The sequence below is a fragment of the Emydura macquarii genome, unplaced genomic scaffold (assembly GCF_026122565.2).
Source record: "Emydura macquarii macquarii isolate MOO-44397 ecotype Brisbane River unplaced genomic scaffold, CSIRO-AGI_Emac_v2 contig_729, whole genome shotgun sequence".
Classification (NCBI taxonomy): Eukaryota; Metazoa; Chordata; order Testudines; family Chelidae; genus Emydura; species Emydura macquarii.
Genome location: NW_027130866.1, coordinates 1315042 through 1322541, shown reverse-complemented (window position 1 = coordinate 1322541; position 7500 = coordinate 1315042). Strand labels below are relative to the sequence as shown.

The following is a 7500-nucleotide window of genomic DNA, read 5'->3' as shown; positions in this document are numbered from 1 at the left end:
TTCTTACATCTCTTACTGTGCTTTCATTTCAGCCATGATTATGACCTACTGCAATGTTGGCTGCATTTCTGTCACAATATTTGTACAACTGCACTATTATGTCTATTAGAGAAGTGGAGAAGATTCAAATGGGGGATTTAGTAAGCAATAGTTTTAGCAACTGACCCATCGGGGGTGCTGAGTGGGTAAATGTAAGTTGTTTTTTGAGAGAGAAGCCAAATGGGTGTGGATTAGAGTCTGCAAAATCTTTCTGATTTACTCTTTCCTAGCTGCTGCAAAAATTAACAATGATAATCTCTTGCATTTTTACAGCGCTTTTCATACCAAAAGACCCTGAAGGAGATTTAAAAAAAAACCCAAAAAGCGCAGACACTCAAGAGAAAAGGAGAAAGTTGCCTATGGGAGATTATATGTCTACCTTATTATCTGTATTCTAATAGTGTCCACGATGCACTAGGCCACAGTCCTAGCCCGGAAGAGATTACAGTCGTTTAAATCAACAGCAGGTGCAAGGATTCAGCAACACCCCCTTTAATTTCAATTCCTGGGGAAAGTACTCAGAACCTCCGAAAGTCAGGCTACTTTCATGTATGTGCTTACATGTTGATTTGGGAGCCCAACTTGAAGCACCCAGGTTTGACAATTTGGGCCCAAAAAGTTTAATTACCACATAAAGATGTATATTCTAGCCTTGATCATTAGCAAACATCCCATTGCTATTAGTGAGAGGGGAGTATATGGCTTTAACTTTGTAGACCAGGCCAATCCATCATAATAAAAAAAATGTAATTTAGCGTTCAAAGAATGAGTTTCACACCCGTGATCTGATTTAACCTCTTTCTTTTCACAAGTATGTGTCAATATATTGCACTCGTTTCTTCCTGGTGCGACAAGCTGTGTCCATGTCCAAATGCGGCTCCTTCTGTGCAAACAAACAGCAAAAGAAGTGGACATTTTCTAATGTAATGCTATTGTCTCTGCAACATCCCCCCACCCCCTGACTGACACATTCAGGCTAGTGTCACACTCAGAGAGAGACATTCAACTATCTGTAAACAAGAGCATCCTCTACTACTACCTAAAAAAAAGCAGCAGACCCCCATCCCCACGAATGAAATTATAGGCTTAGCCATTTCAATAATACACTGTCTCTCTTGTTCCCACCATCTGTTTTGTGCTTAGATTATCTGATCAATTCTGAAAGGGGCTCTCCTTGCTCTTTCTAACATTTTGTTTCCCAGGTATTGCTGTTTTTCTGAATTATTGTAGTCAGTGCACAAAACATGCAGGGCTCATCTCTTCTGATTGCAGGAAGGGCTGTGAAATGATCTGCTAATAATATTCTTCTCAGATGTTCCTTTTTTGAGACTGTCTTTATACAATGCACACAAGAAATGTAAGAGTTCTGGATTTACCAGGTCAGCACAAGCCATTGCCTTCACTACAGTTCCTCAGTTAAAAACACAACAACAAAATCACTGTAGGCAGGTGTAATAATTGCAGGATGATGAACTTAGTGTAGTTTAAAAACACTGACACTTCAGAAGGGTAACGTAACTTGCAGGTGACATTTAAAAGAAAGGGTATTTAAAGTAAATTTTAAAAAGAAAGATATTATTGGGGATAAGGGAGAGTTGACCTGGGATGGAAATGGGTTTGAACAGTATACCTAAAATGGAACCTTTCTACAGGACCTTTATTCAATGGACCTTCTTTTTGGAGGAGACGTCTCCAAGAAAGTGTGACTAAACTGGAAAAACAATGTTTTGGGCACCTGAGGGAACATTGCTGCAGGAGATCTCGTGCCATTGGAGCTGGGATGTAATAGCAGCATTTGCACTAACAATGCAGAGGGCCTCTCAGCCAAAGCACCTAATGAAGGAAGTTATTATCCACATATTAAGGAAGGGAAACTGAGGCACTGACAAGCTGAGTGACTTGTGCAAGGCACCCCAGTGAATCAGGAAGAGTATCCTGACTCCAAATCGACTGTTGTCCTGGCACACAGCAAGGCCATAGAACATGAAGATTTCTGGTATCAGCAACAAACATGGGGAGCAGCAGAGCCAAGCTCAGAGGTGAGAGATGGTAAATACTTGTGACAGAGCTAATAGTAGAGAATCTTTGTGCAGGTGGGTGAACAAGCATGCAAAATTAGGGAGGGATAAGGATTGGCCTCATGAAGCACATCTGTACAGGGTGCCAGATAATCTATTTGCTTATTTTCTAGAGCACAAGCAGTGGGGGTGAAGAGATCCCTTTGTAGGACCAATGCAATTAGAACCTCCTTTTTTGTACTGGTCACCTAGTGTCAATCACTGCTTACACAAGGCTCCTATCTGCTTGCTTAATTCTGTTCTTCTACATCCCTGTGTATGCTGCCCAACGCAGACATCGCCACTGCAGCAAGCACATTACAGTGCCTTGGCGGGGGGAGGATTCATGCTCTGTGACGTGTTTGACCCAAGCAGGAACAGAACATCACAAACAGCCTGGCTCTGAGTTCAGCCTGAGTTCACACACTTCAGGAACCATCACTAACCTTGGCTTGATGGCAGTCACACACGAAGGGAGCTGGCCAATGCCCCTCTGGTCCAGACTGTGCTGCTCCTCAGCTCCAAAGCATGTGCCGCCACACCCAGGCTCAATCAAAGAAGGTTTATTTCCTTAACAGAGGTATCAGACCAACAGAAAACAGGCTTAATTCTACCCTTGGCCCCAGGACCACCCCTCCCAGGGGCCACTGACATCCCAGCTCCCGGCAGTTCCCAGCCTCAATCAGCTATGCTCTCTTGCTATAGCAGCAGCCACAGGGCTGCTTCCTGGAGCCCCTTGCTCCAGGACCCCCCACAGACACTAACTCCTCCCCAGTACACAGCCTCTCTCAGTCCTTCCTCCTGCAGCTACCTACCAGCAGCACTCTACAGGCCCAGATGTAGCCCAGCTCTCTTTAATTGGCTGGATTGGATTCACCTGCTCTGATCATCTATCCACAGAGACCAGCTACCCTGTGACATAGCTCAGGCTCTTGCTGAGTGGAGGGTGGGTAGCTCTCTGCTGAACTCACCTATAACAAGGAGATGGGTTAGGGTGCCATGGGGGGAGCAAAGGGCCAGCATGAGTGTTCCTCATAGGCCTTCATACCTGAACCCCAAGTAAATCTACAGCTGACAGTTCCCTCTGGGACAAAATGCTGAATTAGCTGTCAGGGAGCTGCAGGGTTTGCCCAGAGTGAGCAAGGACCATGTCCACAAACTTCCTACCAGTTCAGCCCCAGGTGCACTTTGGGTGGCACTGAAACTACTGAAATAAGAAAACAGTTTATTCAAACAGGATGCCGAGCAAGCATCACCCGTTGTTCCCTTAAATTAGAAGGAATTCATATCCACATAAGAAAGAGGAGAAAAAGGTTATGAAAAATGCTGGCATCTCCTTATCCTGTGGATGACCCCACTAGTATTGGATCATAAAGCACAGTGTGTACAGTCTCCACTGTGCACCCACACCCTGTTGGTAAAGACATAGGAACATGAGCCTCTGGATCATGATACCACTTTATAATAATTATAGGGACAAATATTGGCTCCATTGAAGTCAACAGGATTTTTGCCATTGATTTCAATGGGAACAGAAATGATCCCAGAGAAAGAGAACTTTCAGTACAAAAGATTTATCAAAATATAATAGAATTCTCATTATCGTCACCTCTTCCCTTATTCCATCCTTTGTCCATTAATTCCCAATATGCTGAAATTGCATCTTAGGACATTGCTGTTCCATATGTGGATTTAGCACCAGCATATTTCAAGTGGTTTCTGAGGAGATGATACGTCAGGAAATGGAACGTCAGGAAATGGAATACGTGGTACAGTGGACATAGCTGGATAGAGGTCAGAGCAAAACAACGGCCTGACAATCAGCTTGTCAGCTGGTGAGCCTCCCTTTCCACAGGTTTGGTGGACATGAAGTTTTGCCCTGTTACCTGTGTCAACCCTTTGTTGGAATCAGACATGACCAACAGATTGTGCATAAAGATGGCAGTTACATGCTATATATTATATATTGGAGAAACTCCCTATGTATGCAGTCAATATCCTTGTAATTTATTTAATCAGGATTTGTCCTGCCTTATGCATATTTACTTAGCTGTGCACAGATTAGTTTATTGTTCACACATACTGCAGTTATTGCTGCATTCACTCCCCAAAGAGGCACAATGAGAAAGAAAATAAATAATTTACCCTTATATAACACCTTTCATCTGAGGCTCTTAAAGCACTCTGCAAAGATTAATTTAGTCTGATAGCACCCCTCTGAAGTAGGAGTTACCCTGTTATAAATGGAGGCATAGCAAGACTAAGGGAGCTGCCCATAGGACACAAGTTAGTTGCAGAGCTGGGCATAGTCTTTAAAGGGAGGAAATAAAGTCCCAGTAGGATAGGGGGTATATGACTGCAGATGCCAATGAGACTTTAAGTTGAAAAGGCTGAATTCATATTTTAAGTGTCACAAGAAGAGAGGGAATGACTAATGTCCTTTTTGAGAGAACCATTCAAAGACAATAGAAATTTTCTGTTTTAAGAAGGAAACAGTTCTGCCACAGAAAGACATAGGCAGCTATTGTGCTGTTTGCACAAGATTCTTTTAACAACCCAGTGTCTGCAAACCACAACTTGAAAATCCTCCCTGCCACATAACATGCCAGACCACAACTGCATGAAACAGAAAAATCCTGTTAGAAATTACCGGAGCAAACTGTGGAAAATATTGCCTGTGGAAAGTATCACACTGCAAGGGCTTTTCCTGTGGAAAAAATATTTTGCAACTTTCTATTAATATTGTTCTTTGCTGGCATTTGATTCTGGGGGCTTTAAATAGTCTGGTTTCTGAGGGTTTTTCACATGCTTGGTAAGAACTTGGAAAACAAATGTATTTTGTAGTATTTCTCCTTTTCCATTATTCTGAGTCCTTTGTGTCTCCCTCATCTCCTTTGCTGCACAAGTCAGACACTTATGAGGACAGGAACTGAGAAGCATGGAAATGAGGAGGTTACAGGAATGAGGAATCCTATGGCACAGCTGCAGAGTCACCTAGATCCTTCATGTGATCATGGGAATTTCCAGGAAAAAGAAATGCAAGAAGATGAAAGAAAAATTATTTGATTCTTTTTTCTAGCCATTAGTTACAGCAGTGCTAATGATGATAATGATTTGCATATAATCAATGCCCATCTTTCGAGTATCTCAGATGTGACTGAGCTAGAAATTCACAAATTCCAGTATGAGAATCAGAGATGGGTCTGAATTGGAAAATTCAAACAAGGATCCAGAGTTTAAGGGTTTGTCTATACAGGGATGTTATTTCGGATTAAAGTAGGGTGTGAATTTAAAACAGAATAGTTATTCCTGATTAACTCACTAACTCACACTCATTCCACATGGAGTTAATTAGAATAGTTAATTAGGAATATCTATTCTGGATTAACTATCTGTGTAGGCAAGGCCTAACGCTCCCTCTCTGGAGGCTGTTCAATTTGAGGGATTTAGTTTAGGCTCATCGCCTATTTTGCCATCGCTCTTTTGTAACAAGTTGTCCCTATCTGGGGTTCTGCTCTGATCTTTGCTACGTGGATGCACGTCCTCACAGGAAGCCTTTTGAAGCTGGCTCCTGCAAGCAGAGTGATGGGGATTCTATTTATCTAGTGATGCACAGACTGCTGTCAAAACTGACCGTTCCCTTGCCCACCCACCACATATACACTTACAAGTGAGCAGCTCTTTGTGGAGATGGGCCCCTGTCTGGGAACACTGAGATCCAGGTGCTGGGTCAGCCCATAACTGACACAGGGCCCAGTCATGACATCTAAATCTGGGCTTTCAGGAAGTTCAGGGTGTTTGCTTTGGACCCACCCGTAGTTCCTGGGCTAGTCCACCCATTTGCATTGGCCAGCAGAATGCTCTTCACACACTACTTGCATTTCCATACTCTGGGGAATCAATCACCCTTCTCCAAGTTCAAATGCATAACAATTCACTTTGTGTGCAAATTCTGTCAGGAAAAAGCCGATAGATCTGAAATGATCCTTTACTTTTCCTGTCAAAACTAATATACTAAGTAACGTCCCATATATCCTGCAGAACTCTTTCTTGTAGGCCAGCAGAATGGATGATGCCATGGCAAAGGGATGGGTGGCAGAGGGGTCCAACAAGAAGCTCTGTCTCTTACAGGCTAACCCACTGAATGACTGAAAGTGGAAACACATTGATTTACTTGATTTGCCATGCCACATATGACCAATGAGCCATCAAGTCCAATAGGCTATAGCGACCAATATCTGATACTTCAAAGAAACTCCACCTAATGCATTCTGCATGCTGTGCAGTGCTGTTGTTAGAAGGAAAGCCCTTTACAATCCCTGCAGCAATCAGCTGATGCCCTGAGGAGTTAACAATAAAAAGAACATTTTTGTTCTTATGTCAAGAATATTCCCACAGAAATTTATGAGGCCTAGCCAGCCTGTGATTCTTTATTTCAGTTTCTGGTCACGAAAAGTATCATGCAGTATAAAGGACAAAAGAAAGCTACATTTTCAGTGTTCTCCAGTGTTTTGAAGACTCTGGCAGCAGACTATGATATCAAATGTTAAAGTCTGTGGTCCAGATAAATAGATGTCTTTGGGAGTGAGTGAAAAACCTCCTGCTAAATACAATAAATATTCTCCCTGATATGGAAACAGAACTGCAAAAAGTTTAAAAGGGAAAAAATTATTTTCTCAGTGTATCCTGAATAGTGTTGGAGTAATGCACTTCTCTACCTCAAACAGGAATTAAATCCAGTTGGTGAGCAGGGTGTGTGACTTGAGACAGGAAAAGGAGGAGAAGGTCATGACTACAGAGATGGGGGTTCAGGACAAGGGGGAAAGAACAGAGTGAGCTGAAAAGCGACCAATCCAGTGAAGTGATGCCAGCATCAGGAAACACTGAAATCTCTTTCAAGGAAGTATGAGTAGAACTAAATCTGCTCAGTAGGCACTGCCAGTGTCATCTGCTCAAAGAACTCGTGGGGCTCTAAGGCATTACTGGCCCACTCCGATAGATCTTCTTCAGACACCACTGCTGCTGCAGGTAGCGAGACCCTTCCCTGCCTGCAGGTCTGGGGCCTGGAAGGTTAGTGACATATAACAACAGTTACAACCAGGCAGGGCGTAGGAGAGACAAGGTGGAGCATGCAGTCAGGGTTAGAGCGGGACAGGGTGTGTAGGACGGGGTGAAGTGTGCTGTCACGGTTAGAGCAGGCAGGGTGTGTAGGACGGGGTGAAGCGCGCAGTCCCACTGACCTCACCTCAGAGCCATAAATGGCCATGGGGGAAGCAAGGGGTTCCACATGTAAAGCAGCCCAAGCTGCAGACAGGCTATGCACACTTGTTAAGCCAAACGGATCCAGTGCAAAAGGATTTGTTTCATGGACCAAAGCCTGAGCCTGCCTGGGGAGTTTTCCAGA

General features: G+C 43.5%; 1 long non-coding RNA gene across 1 annotated transcript; it reads right to left on the bottom strand.

The window, feature by feature from the left end:
- Positions 1–763: 763 nt before the first annotated feature.
- On the bottom strand, positions 764–2882 carry LOC137149363 (uncharacterized). The gene is made up of 2 exons (XR_010918762.1): positions 2543–2882; positions 764–922 (listed from the first exon to the last, which is right to left on the bottom strand). It is a non-coding gene; the product is annotated as an uncharacterized lncRNA (long non-coding RNA).
- Between the last annotated feature and the right edge of the window lie 4618 nt (positions 2883–7500).